Here is a 14,041-nt window from a genome sequence, read left to right on the forward strand (position 1 = left end):
CACACACACACACACTCACTTAGCTCACCCCACAATAGAATGAATTCGTTGTGCATTTGGTCACTGCAAGTCGGTCAAGTGGCTTATAGCCACAGACAAAGCATCGTCCTGCACATGGCCTAGCTGTTTATAGCTGTATCGCCTTAGCTGCCACTTCCAGTTGCACTTTTTAGCCCTTACACACACACACACATACACACACAGTTGCACTTCGGCCTGAACAGCAGCAATTCTCGAGCTTAGATTGTAGTCTGATTAGATAATTTGTAGTTGTTGCAACATTGCTCAAGTGGCTTGTTGTTGTGGCAGAGCACTTAGCTATAAAGCTCATTGGGCTCTGTACTTAAATTGTTGCCTACTTATGCGGATTGCGAGCTTGGACAATGCCTGGCATTGTAACGTTTAGCTGCAACATTGGTCGATGTCGCAACCCATGCTTGGTGAGGTTTCTTTACTAAAGAAAATAGTGAGTTCGAATTTAATCAGAATGTGGTTGCGAACCACATATACGTTTGGCAAACGCAGTAAAAATTTTATCAAAGCTTTAAGTAATCAACATTAAATTTGAAAAATGCATGTGGTTTTTTCTGAGTGTACACTTCACCTTATTGACGATTTGCTTAATACATATATTCAAAGGTTTGTCAATCGACTGTTATAAATTTGTTTATATTGAAATAAACAATAAAACGGAAAAATATAAGAGAGTTGAATATTTCTATTGAAAATAAATTATATTTCGATTTAAATTCGATTTGCTGAATCTTTAGTCGAGTTGTAGATTGCTTTTCTCTGTTTGAGCAGATGTAGCACAGTTTTGAAAAGGATTCTCAGTTGAGACGAGAAAAACTTTCACTTTGCCATTGACTCTTGCATAGATTGAAGTTTAAAAGTAAATCTTATTTACAATGTTTTTATCTTGTTCTGAAAATTGAAATACTTTTTCCATTGTTGGCGCGACTTGCGATGCAGCTCTTTATCTCATCCTCTGCCTCTCTTTCTCGCTCTCTCTCTTTCGTTCACAGGAATAATGCAAGTTTTTGCCCCACTCTGATGTCATTGTATGGATAAAGTTTGCTAATACTTGGCAGATGTCCATTCCTTCAATGTCTTAGTTTCAGTTGCAATTAATGGCAAAATTTCATTTACGTCACGTCGCCGACATGAAAAAGCAGACGTTTTCCAGGCGCCTCACATTTCATTTATGTGCCACTGGCCGGCGTTTAAAATGTTTGTCATCCCCATTTCGGACGCTGCAAACAGTTTTTGCAAGTGTTTTGATGTGTAAAACGTGATGGTGGTCTTAAACTGCCGGATCCATGGACGGTCACGTTTCTCCAAAGGCCAAGAATAGAATACGCCCCGGCTTACCATGAGCGGCTGTTCATCAAAGATCGCCAGCCACTTTTTAATTTAAACAAAAAATTTATAAGGCATACCAGCATAAATTGATGACCCTAGCTAATTTTAAAATCAAGTAAGAATGACTACAAGATACCCTGAGCCCATCTGTTAAACATTTTATATGAGATTATACATCAATAGACTGTTGATACTGATCAATAATATATACGTTAACTGATCGGAGATCCATCTTTCAGTCTCTTGCATACTGTTGCACAAAACAAGATACCCTCTTTATCTACTTTTAATGGGTATTGGGTATAATAAAATCGACTGATGCCTGGCGCTTTCCTTAAGCTCACTTAAAATGAAAATTTTTCCCATTTTTTAATAAATATTTTACTTTAATTTAAATGCTCAGTGTTTGGACCTCTGGCTTCTCATCCTACAGCAAATTCAATTAAATTAAATTTATTTTGCAACTTTAAAATATAAATACTTAAAATTAAAATGATGTGTAAGCCGACGCTCAATACAAACATACATAAATAACTGGATCAACATTGTGTGTAAATATAATGCGTTAAATCGAAATTGTAAATTGTGAAATTCTGAAATTCCATTTATGGGCGAACACAACCCGCCGCAACTTTGGGTCGATGCAATCTATTAATACAAATACATGCGCACACACACACACACATACACACACACACACACACACACACATATATAGACTCACATACATCCACTTACACAAACTGCCCCCCTGGAGGCAAAAAGGATTGCTTGGAAAATGCAGAAGAGGATGAAAAAAAAGGAATTGTATTTCATGGAAAATTAAATTTTCGGTACACAAATTCAATGGTCAAGGCATAAACATTTTGGATGACCCTCCCCTACACTTATTCTTGCCGCTCCCCACACACTTTTGTGAAATAAATGCCCCATTGGGTTTTTTTCTACTTTTTCTCAGCTCGTCGCACGCAAGTTTTTCAGCAAGTGTGTGCGTGTGTGTGTGTGGTTGGATGTGTAAGCTGACAGCCTGTCCAAGACCAAGGCAGAGATGAACATGAACATGATCTGTGCAAGTAGTTTTTGCTGTTTATGTGGTGTGTAGTTACATTTTGTACTCATTGATGGAAAATCAATTCAGTTTCGTGCTTCGTTCAGTTTTTTTTTTGTGTCTTTCTATTCATTTTCAATTCATGCTGCAGTAGTTTCCTTTCAATCTTGTTGCAGTTATAAGTTTTTCGAGCGATTCTCTCCAGCCCTCGACACATTCTCATTGTTGCTGTCGGTAACTGAAGTACCAAGATTTCGCAAAATTGCCGAACGGAAATCTGAGCCGTAATATGATTTGCTTCCGCACATTTTCGGCACATGCTGCCTGTGCGAATTAAGGCAATAAAAATTCCAATATACCAGGCCAGTCAGCTCAGCATCTGAGCCGTCTCAGCATCATCCTCACTCTCTTTCTCTCTATCTTTATCACTATCTTTCTCTGGCGTCGTCAAGCTTTCATCGAATTGACTTTTCAGCCACGTTGCATCACTTTTGCAGCAAATTGTGCAAAGTTCTTTCAGCTCAGTTTCAATCACTTTCTCAGAGTTGTTGTGCACAACCTTGACATATGCCACGCCTACGGCTCACGAGCTGAAATACATGTGTCTTTAAAGTTGAGCGGTTCGTTAATTCTTAGAGCCACTCCACTGGCCCTGCTCACTTTTTTTTCCATGTCTGTGCGTTTAAAGAAGGGGAGAATGAGGGCATTGGCGGCTTTTCTAGTGTGCAACCCACAAAATTTTCTTATTACTTTACGCTTGAAGTAATTTTCCCACACTTGCGTTTAATTTAATTTGCTACCCACTTTTCGTTCTTACTTCTTTTCGCTTTTAGTTGCAAGACGCAAGTCGCAACTCGCAAGTTTCCGTTGCACAAAGTTTGACGTGGCGGCTTCTGCCACTCGCCGCCGCCTACTCGAGTAAAAGTTCAACCAATCCAGCCAAGTTATACCTCAGTCCCTGTGTCAGTCTCAGCCCAAGTCACGGTCTCAGTTTCTCTCTCAGCGGCATTAGCTCTTCCCATGTCGCAAGTTTGTCAGTCGGCGGCTGCTTAATTAACGCCTTATGCATCAGAATCTGTTACAGGCAAATTACTGCCTTGATCGGAATTTAAAATCAGTACAAGCTTTAAAGCAATCAAAACTGCTAAAATACACACATTCATTAAAAACAACACTACAAAATGAACATTAATATATTCTAAAGAGTATAATAGGTGTTTTTCTATGTAGGAGATTCTAAGAACTTACTTCAGACAGCAGTAGTTAAAATATAGATTAAGATATGTGCATATACATAATATATATATAAATATGTATTATATATAAGGATGTATATATCTTCATCAAGCTTGTTAAGTAAAATTTCCGTTTTTATATTCATTTCAGCTATGCTTTTTGGCTTCTATCTTTATAATAATAGTCAGTCACACACACTCAGGCACACCCATTTAACGTTGCCTTTGCAACTTGTTTCATTAAGTTCGTTCAGTCAACATCTTTTGACAGATTGCGTTGAGCACTTTACATACAAATAATCGGTTTACGTTGTTTTTATTAAATTTTCTATTCACGTCAGCTAAACGAAATTGCAGGGAAGCCTTATGGCTCTTCCACGCTAGGAGCAAAGTTATTATTACGTTACTATTAAGAATGTGTGAGCTTTATGAGCTCCATTAAAATATTCTTTAAGTTAATTTCTTCATTAATTTTTCGTCTCTTTTATTTTCAGGCTGGCAACATTTAGATTAATATCAAGTAGCGGAAATGTGAGTATATAATTAAATAGTTTACCCAAATGCGAACCACAAGTTTCACACGCATGCAAATCTAAGAACAACAATAACACTCGAACTACAACAACTGCTAGTTGTTGTTCATAAATCAAGTGTAGGACTGTTGTTCAGTTCCGCATAAAAATTGGAGGTAGAACACTTGAATTAATTTCGATGTGAACGCACCTTCATTATAATCCATTTAGTTTTATAATGAGCGAAAGATTTTCCAAAACGAAAGACTCAAACAACGAACCTGCCGATCTCTCAGCAACTTAATTACGCCCAATAATGAAAATTTTATATATGTATGTCCATGTCTACATACATATACATGCACGTGATGTTTAGTTACATGTGCGTTATATAGTTCTAGTTCTGCTTGTTCTTCTTGTTCTTGTTCTTGTACTGGTTATTCATCTCTCTTATGACATTAACAGCACGCAAACCTGCCTCTGCCTTCTTTCCTCCACTGCGTCGCCTTTACCAGCTGCTGTTAACGAGCATTCATATTCATATACGGTTAATGTTGTTTTTTGTGTGCATGTGTGTGTATTTCTCCCCTTAGCCGTGGGGCAGAAGATTGCGGCAGGCCGTGTTTTTTAATGCTTTTCCCCAAGCGGCGGCGCTTTAAAGTATGGGTCACTGACCACAGACAAATTCACAACAGTTAAACAGTAAAACAGCTGCCAACTGTTGCAAAAATAGCTGTTGTGGCCAGTATCTAATCATTGGCTCTAACATGCGTTCCAGTGTTGCTCATCTGTGTGCCTCGCACTAACTTCTACTTTGGCCGATCAGTTAGCACATTCTTCAAAATATTGCAGCTCATAGAACATTTTGCCCTGAGCTTAAAAATTTGTATACGATAAGTTTTGAGAAAGCTTAAGCAATACATGCGCTTAATTATAGTCAGTATATGGAGGATCCTTAGTTGAACGGTTAATGATGGCTTAGTAAAAGGGCTCAAATGAAATCCCAATTTACATATTACAAATAGAATTTACAAAATATTCAAGCATTATCAATTACTGAATTGCATATTGTAAAACGCATTTATTATTATTAATTGGCTCATCAAACTGCGGCAAATAATCAGCTTTAATGCAACATAAGCTGTTTTCATATTTTCGGTATTTATCGTTGATTGTTTGCAGGCTATCAATTGATAAATTAAATGTGATTAATTACAGTGGCAAGTCAACAACAGCAACAGCAACAGCAACAACAACAACAATAATAAGCCAAACCAACAACAGATTTCAGTTTGTAGAGTGTGGGCTTGTAATGAGCTAAATGTTATTGTGTTTAGTTCACTGCTTATTTGGCAGCCACTTTTAACATTGTTCTGCAACAGGCATTCACTGCATTTAGTGGCCCACAATTAAAATAACAAATGCAAAAATAGCCAGCATTGTGAAATACATTAAGAGGATTTAGTGAGTAAATGTTTTTATTTGTATTTGTGGCAAAAAAAGAAACAAAAATCAGAGAAACGCGCATTGAAAAGCCACAACTGTTGAGTTTAGTTCTTGTGGTAAACAACAACAGAGTTGCAAAGCTTTTGAAATACTATTCGCTAATGGAATTTCTGAAATTAACTTCAAATGGAATGCTGAACATGCATTCCTTTTAATTTTAGTATGCTTTAAATGAGATGTAGACCGTATTTTAGTGAAAATATTTATCAAATACCATATCAAATATCAAGCAGCTCAATAATAGTAATAAGAAATCAGTATTTGATTTGAGCAACTTGTTTGCTGATGGAATACGAAATATATCCACAGTAAAAGCCTAAGAATAATGTTACAATTATTCCAATTTTATATTTACTTGTACTTAAATAGACTGTAGAAGTTGGTAGAGATGCATTTGCACAAATGTTGGGCAGTTCATGGCCGTTGCACAAGTGCTAACTACGGCAATTCTAAAATTTGTTGCCAGACTCTTGCACTCATAACTGTGTCGGTGAGTATTTTTATGGAGTGGTTGGAAAAAGTGTTGAAACATTTAAATAAAGTTTACATGCTTCACTTGCGATGCTTATTTTATTTCATTTTATTTTACTTTTTATTTGTTGCCTGGTTTGTTTGCGCCATACTGTTTGCCACTCAATTTGCGTCCATGTTGAGGCAAGTTGATGATGCAGCTGTGTGTACGTGCGCCTGAACATGATTGAGGCATCTCCTGCATCTCCTGCACATGACTCTGTTTGATATGCCACTGGATGCACATTGTACATATACATATATTTATTTACAAAGTTTGCAGCAAAGTTTTTGCATTAATATGCCAAACTAAAAATTCCAATGAATACATAAAATCAAAGCTATATTTTTATCTTGTTCACCAACTTGTTTGCATGGCTAAAACAAGCAAAGTTGCTCTTTTCGGGGAACTTCGAGTAACCAGTTAATCTGTACCAAAGACTTTACTTATCATAAATCCCACAAACGGAGTGTGGGGTTGTCAGTATATAGAAAATCAATGTTTTAGTGAATTTCAACAGTAGTTGTAGATAATATTGATCAAATTAAATGATATCAATGACACTTGGGATATTGAATGCCGAAAAAGTAACGAAACTTCATTTATTGAACAGCCCGATTCGAGCTCTATCGACTAGAGCGTAATTTCTTGTTTAGACTTGTTTTTATTATTCATTTTAAAACTCTTTTCGCATTTGGAAAAAGGCTTTTTGCACTGGTCAGCTGCCCATTTAAGAGAGATAGTTGTTATACAAGACATGTGCTCCACACAATTACTTAATATCTATTTTTTTTATGGGTGTGATAGTCACGAGCATATTACATGCAGATTGCAGTTCGAGCCTCAAAAACTGGAATCTTTCGTATCATGCAACATTCAACACGCCATGCAAAACTACCAAAACAACAACAACTGTTGCCACAATCGCACAAAGGCATTATAGTCAACATGGCAGCAACTGGACACAAAACATTTTTTTTCTTCTCGGTTTTAAGCTGGTTTTGCTACTGGCCATTAAAAATTGGTTGTAGAAAACCAACATAAAACCAAGCCAAATAAGCTGGAGGACCATGAAAGACCTGCACCAAGTTACGCAGTCTAAGTTTTTAAAAGCTTAAAGTAAATTAAATTTACCAAAGTAAATTATTTTATAATATAATACCATTTATTTTACCATATACCCGGATTACACTCAGAAAATAAATCGCCCTGAAATTTAGAAAATTGCGTTAAAATTCAAATCCCTCTTTTACTGCTTTATATGAGTACTGGTCAAAAATGCAGTATTGAATGTATTTATGCGATATCTCTTTAATGTGTTATTTATGCAAAAATTATAGCGCGGTTTGATTCCACGTTTATATGCATCGATCTCCCGTTCCTCGGTCGCCTTCGCTTTTTGTTGGTAGAATTGTCGAAGGCCGTTAGAGTGTACATTATTAATTGGGAGCAGTTCTCAAGGGGCGCATTCTCAAGCTGCAGCTTGAGTTGCCGCAACAGCGAATCGTAAGCTAAAAGTCGAGAAAACGTTATAAATAGCCTTGAGAACTGTTGGCCAGGAAAAATTGGCACTGGGCTTGGTTGAGGCATGAATTGCAAAATTCGTAACTGACACGCGAAACGGTAAACTCCAAATTAAAGTAGACTTAAGTAGCGAGAGAGAGAAAGAGAGAGAGAGAGAGACAGAGAAGCGAAGCAAGAGCAGAAACTATTCCAATCAATTGACGCTCAAGTCGAAGCTAAAATCGAAGTCGAGGCTACTGAGAAGCAATCAACGTTTGCCACAAAGGAGCGTAGAGACTCAGCGAAGCCAACTGGTCAAACTGGTTGACACAGTTGGCCCAAAGGCAAAATGGAGAACAGGGGAGGTGAGTTGGTGCAGCTGGGACATTTACAGAGCAGATAGATATATATATATAGAGAGAGAGAGAGAGGGAGAGAGAGAAGTAGCTTTTAGAAAAAATCATTCTATTTTTTCTTTCTCTCTTTCTTTTTTCTGCTTGCAGTTCATAATGTAAATCTGATGAGGAGTAGTTGTGGGCCATGTAAACTGCCAGTCAGCCAACGTGATGAAAAGCAAAATACTACAGAAGTTACTGCCACGACATGCAAATTGTCTAAGGAGAGTTTCAGGTATCTGAGAAACTGATAAATGAGTAGCTGAGAAGTCACAAGAAACTGCGACTGCAGATTGCCAGTTTTGCACTTTTTCTTAGCTGTTGTCTGTAAAGAAAGAGAGAGAGAGAGAGCGAGAGAGAGAGAGTGAGTTAGAGAGAAAGGCAGAGAAAGAGAGTGACCTGTGACATTTGAGCACAACATTTTCTCCCCTTTAGCATCTCGTGTTTGTTGTTGTTGGCCATTCATTTGAAACGGCATCAAAGCGATTCTTTTTTGCCAACTTGGCAGCCGACTTCTTGCCGATGAAAGTTTTGTTCACTTTCCGTACACCTTTTGCATCATTTGTATGCCATGCATTTTAAGTGCCTGGTCATTTATACACTCTCCCCTAGTCCCCTTTACCCTCTTACCAAACAGCGTCTCACTTAATTATATTCATTCGCTCTACTTTGTGCTAATTGACAATCTGGCAATGCAATAAGCAGGCACAGAGTAAATATTCGTCTTGACTTCATGAAAAATCAACTGCACACATACATATATATATATACATATATATACATATATATATATATATATATAAATGTGCGTTATCTGCAAATTGAGGCAATTTGAGTAACTGAGTAACATTTAAAGATTACTGATAAAGAAAACAGTTAAATTCCAAGTGTTATTATTATTGCTTTAGCACTGAGAGAAAGAAGATTTCTTAAGTAGACAAATATAACGAACAAATCGACCTGAACATATACAAATATTGAAGAACATATACAAATATTGAAGAATGGTGGTGTTTAAGGCTGAGATTAAAGAAAGAAAATAAGTTCACATCAGTTTAAAGGCACTTTTATAGAGACTTGAACAAATAACAACATAAATACTAAAAGCTTCTTAGTGTCTTGGTTATTGTATTTTTATTCCAATAAATAATACTTTAATTCGTAACATAATTTCACGTAAAATTAAAATAGCCTTCGAAAATAAATATAAATTTAAGCTTCATAACTTTTTAGCAAAAAATCACTTCATATTTTCACCAGCTTGACATTATTTTTTTGACTTGTTTTCTTTTTTGTTTTTGTGATTTTTGTGTCCTACTTTAGCATGGTCTGCTGCATTTTCAGTTTCTATTTGATGTTCAGCTTTACATTTTTGCAGCTTTGCTGTTGGCCCAAAAATTGTCCAGCTGTGACGCGTCTAATTGGCCAGCAAAGTGCTGGCCACACTAATAAATACCGTCATAAATTTGGCTCACTTAAAGTGGATTATGTTCAGCATAATAATATTATTATTATTAGCTTGAATTACGCTGCAATTTGGCACTTAAGTTGGCCAAAACCGCTTGGCCATTGGCGGTTTTGGGACCATCAACTGTCTGGCTTTCAACTTTTAACTGCTTTTAGCATGTCTAAAGGACTTTTAGAATGTTGCAGATTCATTCGTCGCAACGAGGGCAAATTGATTAGTTAGTCATTCGAAATAGACATACATACATATACACATATAATAAATTGAAAGGTTTTTAAAAAAGAAAAGGCTATTGATTGATTTTTAGGGCAGTGCTTTAGTAAAAATCTTGTTAGCAGGCAACTGTGAATGTGAATTTCTTGTCTCCCCCATAAGGTATTTTTCATATTGCTTGCTAAAATTGTAAGAAAATTAACGTTTGCATGTTAAATTTTCTCTACTTTCACAAGGCCTACACATCACATCACTTTCATTTACAAACAACTGATTCTCATTAGCCCAGCTTATAGATCAACCAACATCTGTATAACTGCATGTTCATACCTGAGCTGAGTAATTACAACGTAAATGCAAAAGCCCAATGCATTCATTGAACGGATTGAGTTATTCAATTGCTGTTTTCGTTAGAGAGAGAGAGAGAGAGAGAGAGAGAGAGAGAGAGAGAGGGATGGAGCTGGTTCAGTGGCAGGTTTGCTGGCTCTCGGGATGAGTTGATTCAAAAGCATTCGCATGTGCACATAGCAATGCACTTCAAATGCCAAAAGGCAGCCAAATACCTGAGCTGAAGCTCATAGATGTGTGTGTATGTGTGCTTGTGCCCCTGCCTCTTCTGGCTGATGCTTGATTCTTTGGTCTGGCTGGTTCTGTTGCCATTAATACAAATGCGCCATATTTGCTTGGAGCGCTTTGACAGCTACGCATCAGGCAGGCACAGCTCCAACTCCGGTTTCAGTTGAAGTTGCCGCTGCATAAAAATCTGCAGCCTCTTTGGTGATTATGTCTGAAGTGGATTGTGCTCTGCGTGGCACGTAGAAAAACGCACAAAGAATTCAACTTGAGCATGGGAAGCACAAATGCTCAGTGCATTAATTAAATGCAAAATTGTGCACTCTTATGCATACTTATTTATGTATGCATATTGTTGGTGACTTGCTGTGTTGACTACCCCTAATGAAGTCAGGATATGCTTAAACTTATTGCTCACAAAAGCTATATAAATTCCAATTGAATTTGCCTAAGTAGGGAGTATAATATCTTTGTGCATTTTTTATATTTTATACAGTATATATATCTGGATACTATCTAGTTTGTCTGTTCATCTGTGTCACAAGTGAATTTTGGTGCCATTGGCTGGGCACACAGTATCTTCTAGTCGGGCATTCTTTCTCGGAGCACTCTCACTTACTTATAAATGCGTGAAATGGGAGTTGGGGATGGGGACTTAGACTTGTATGAGTGACATTTTTCAGTCAAGCACCGTAGACTGTGCTATACGCATATATGTATGTAAATGCAATAATCATAACTTTAGCATGGCAATTTGCTGGAATGGAATTTCTCTAAAATGAATCTGTTCAGTCTTTGTTGGCGTTGTCTCATTGCCGAGCAGCCGATTGAGCAAAATATGCTTTCAGCTTTTCATTTACAAGCCTCAACAAGCACAGAAACTGGAATGCCAGTCATATTATCCTTAGAAAAATATTCTGTCATTGTTTTTGTTGTTGTTGCTGCTGCTGCACAGATCAGACGAAAGTAGCTTATTGTAGATTTATTTTTTCGGGTTGGAGTCAGTCAGTTATGGTTATGATAAGCAGTTGAAGAGCAGGTGGACAAAGGGAATTGCATGTGCATTCAATTTCTGCATGATGTGCTGATACGCTTTTCATTTAATCAAATATTTGTATTTGCCTCAAAATTGCCGTAGCTATTCCCGTTACGGAATTTACAGTATGTATGGGCGGCTTGGGAGAGGTTATTTTTGCAACTGCCTTATTGAAAAGCATCTAATCGAACATATCCATATTTTGAATTCCATTCCGTTAGAAAATGTGTTTGTCTTTGAGTCTTCAGAAACAGTCTTTGCGCACACTGAGAGAGAGAGAGAGAAAGAGAGGGGGGATGGGGTGTATGGATTGTATTTGGGTAAAGCGTCTATCGACAACTGGCTGACAACTCGAGCGAATGCAGGCAAATTGCAGAAACTGGAAATATTTCATATTCATGGGATGCTGTTGCATCGCAAAGGCAAAATTCGCATACAAATTGTTTATTTCGACATCGAAGCTCAAGGAACACCAGATATGGGGGTGGTCTTTAGAAATTAAAGACTCTTGGTGCAGTGTTGGGTTAGCGTTGGGTTGGTGGTTTCAACATCTGCATAAGCTGCGACGACTCAATTTGGCCAAAACCAAACAGCCAAGTGTGGAGCCAGCGCCAAATTGAGACAATATTTGTGCACACGTTACACATACGCCACGTTGCACATTGCACTCGTCTGTGTGAGCGAGTTTGTGTGTGTGCGGCATCTATAAACGAACTTTTTGCCGTATATTGACTCAGGGTGAGGCCACTGGTGTGCTCTTGTTTAAATATGTGTGCGTGTGTGTGTGTGTGTATGTGTGTGTGTGTGTGTTTGTGTGTCGGTGCAAATGTATGAAATGGAACCACGTAACAAAATGATTGCATTTTCCCACTACACACAACGCGAATAAATTCAACACACATACATGTACACCGTTTTTGATGTTGACATTGTACTGACATCTGTTGTGTGTGTGGGAGTGTAAGTGTGTGTGTGTGAGTGTGAGTGTGATTGGTGTTCGTATTTGCCCAATGATGACTCATTTGCTGTTTTTTTTGGGGGCACTCATTCCTCTTTGATCTAAATTACCCACCACCGCTTCCATTCTTTATGCCTCGGTTAGGCTTTTTTCATACCCTGACAGAGTGCCTCATAATTCTGCCATGAAATTTGTAACCCATTAAGGGAGACAGCCATGAAGGGTTTGTATTTCTACTTTTTTTTCCTGAAAAATAACGTTTCTAATTATGGTAAATTTGTTTTCGTATATCTACATATTATTTCAGTTTTCAGGGCGATTTTCATTTAGGCAGATTTTGTAAATTTCAAGATGAATTTCGTTCACTGAGTATATGATCTGCATATTATATGCATTATATTATATTAGACCTCTGACATATACAAATATATATATTCTATATGCAAGATATGTTAGTTTTTAGCATCTCGAATATATCATTAAATTTTCCATTATTTTATATTGATTCAAGTCGAATGTGTTATTTTATGTGTGTGTGTGTGTGTGCGTGTGTGTTTCGGTGTGTCAATAACTTACACCGAAAGTCATATCGACACTTTAATGAGTCTCATGTACATTAATGACACACACACACACACACTTAAGCACACACCCATCAGAGATAGAGAGAGGGAGATGCAGAGCTGAGCTGCTTTATATTCAACATTCGCGTATCTATAGCTGACTTTTGTCTTTGTCCTTGTTGCTATTGTTGTTTGCCAGCATCATTATTCGCGCCATTATTCCTGGCAAAGTTATCTCGCAGCGTGACTTAAAAGTTAAGCGTATTCATTATGTCCTTTGTGGACGCTTTGCCACGTACCAGCAGACACCTTGTCCCCGACGGCAAAACCCCCCCAACCCCTCCCAGACACCCACATGCCGCGCGACTTCTACCAGCCTGTTGCTGCTTTTGCTGCTTTAGCTGCTGCTTCTTTTGTTTTATTTACTTTCGCAATTTGTTTCCACTCAAGTGTCGTGGCAAACAATAAAAATCCATTCGCTGCCTACGGGTTTTCGGTGTGGCACACATACATAGATTTGTATATCCTTATGGCCAACAGTGTATACTCCTATATCCTTTATTCTTTTGAATGTCTGGCAACGCTGGAGCGCGTCGCTGCACTTAATGCTGATTAAGTTGCTGTCAGCGCCCTGCTTAATGCTGATTGCTTGTGCGCCGCATTGAGCCGCATAAAACAAATTTAAGCTGCTCGCAACTTGCCACACCTCAAATGCGACTCAGTATCTTTAAGAGGATAAGCTGCACTTGCAGCTGAGTAGCAGAATAGCTGTCATAAACAGCTCGACATTAGCTTGGGCAAACTTTCAACAACTGTCAATGCTGATTACCAGCAGCAGTAGCAGCAGCAGCAGCAGAAGTAACGCTAACAGTAACACTCACATCAGTTGCATTTTTAGCTAACAACTGCTACACACTTTACACACAAACACTCAAAAATAGACACACACACACACAGAGAAGCACACTCACTCACTCACATTTTTAAGTAGCAGGCACTCACATTCATAATGGCTGAAAGAGTTTTGGTTGCTTACAAAATGTATGCACTACAAGCGGTAACTTATGACTTATGACATACACACACACACACTCGCACACACACTCGTACACACACAAACGTGTTCATAAAGTTGTTTAACGTGGTTGGTATCTTTAC

The 14,041-nt window shown here is 37.9% G+C and overlaps 1 protein-coding gene across 1 annotated transcript in view; it reads left to right on the forward strand.

Moving 5' to 3' along the window:
* Window positions 1-14,041, forward strand: part of LOC6561235 (protocadherin-like wing polarity protein stan) — a 53,018-nt gene that overhangs the window by 16,037 nt on the left and 22,940 nt on the right. Inside the window, exon 2 of the mRNA XM_043216355.1 lies at window positions 4,140-4,176. The gene's annotated coding sequence lies outside the window, so the exon portion shown is untranslated. The remainder of the gene's footprint in view (window positions 1-4,139; window positions 4,177-14,041) is intronic.

Source organism: Drosophila grimshawi, unplaced genomic scaffold, assembly GCF_018153295.1.
Source record: "Drosophila grimshawi isolate 15287-2541.00 unplaced genomic scaffold, ASM1815329v1 contig_1367, whole genome shotgun sequence".
Taxonomy (NCBI): domain Eukaryota; kingdom Metazoa; phylum Arthropoda; class Insecta; order Diptera; family Drosophilidae; genus Drosophila; species Drosophila grimshawi.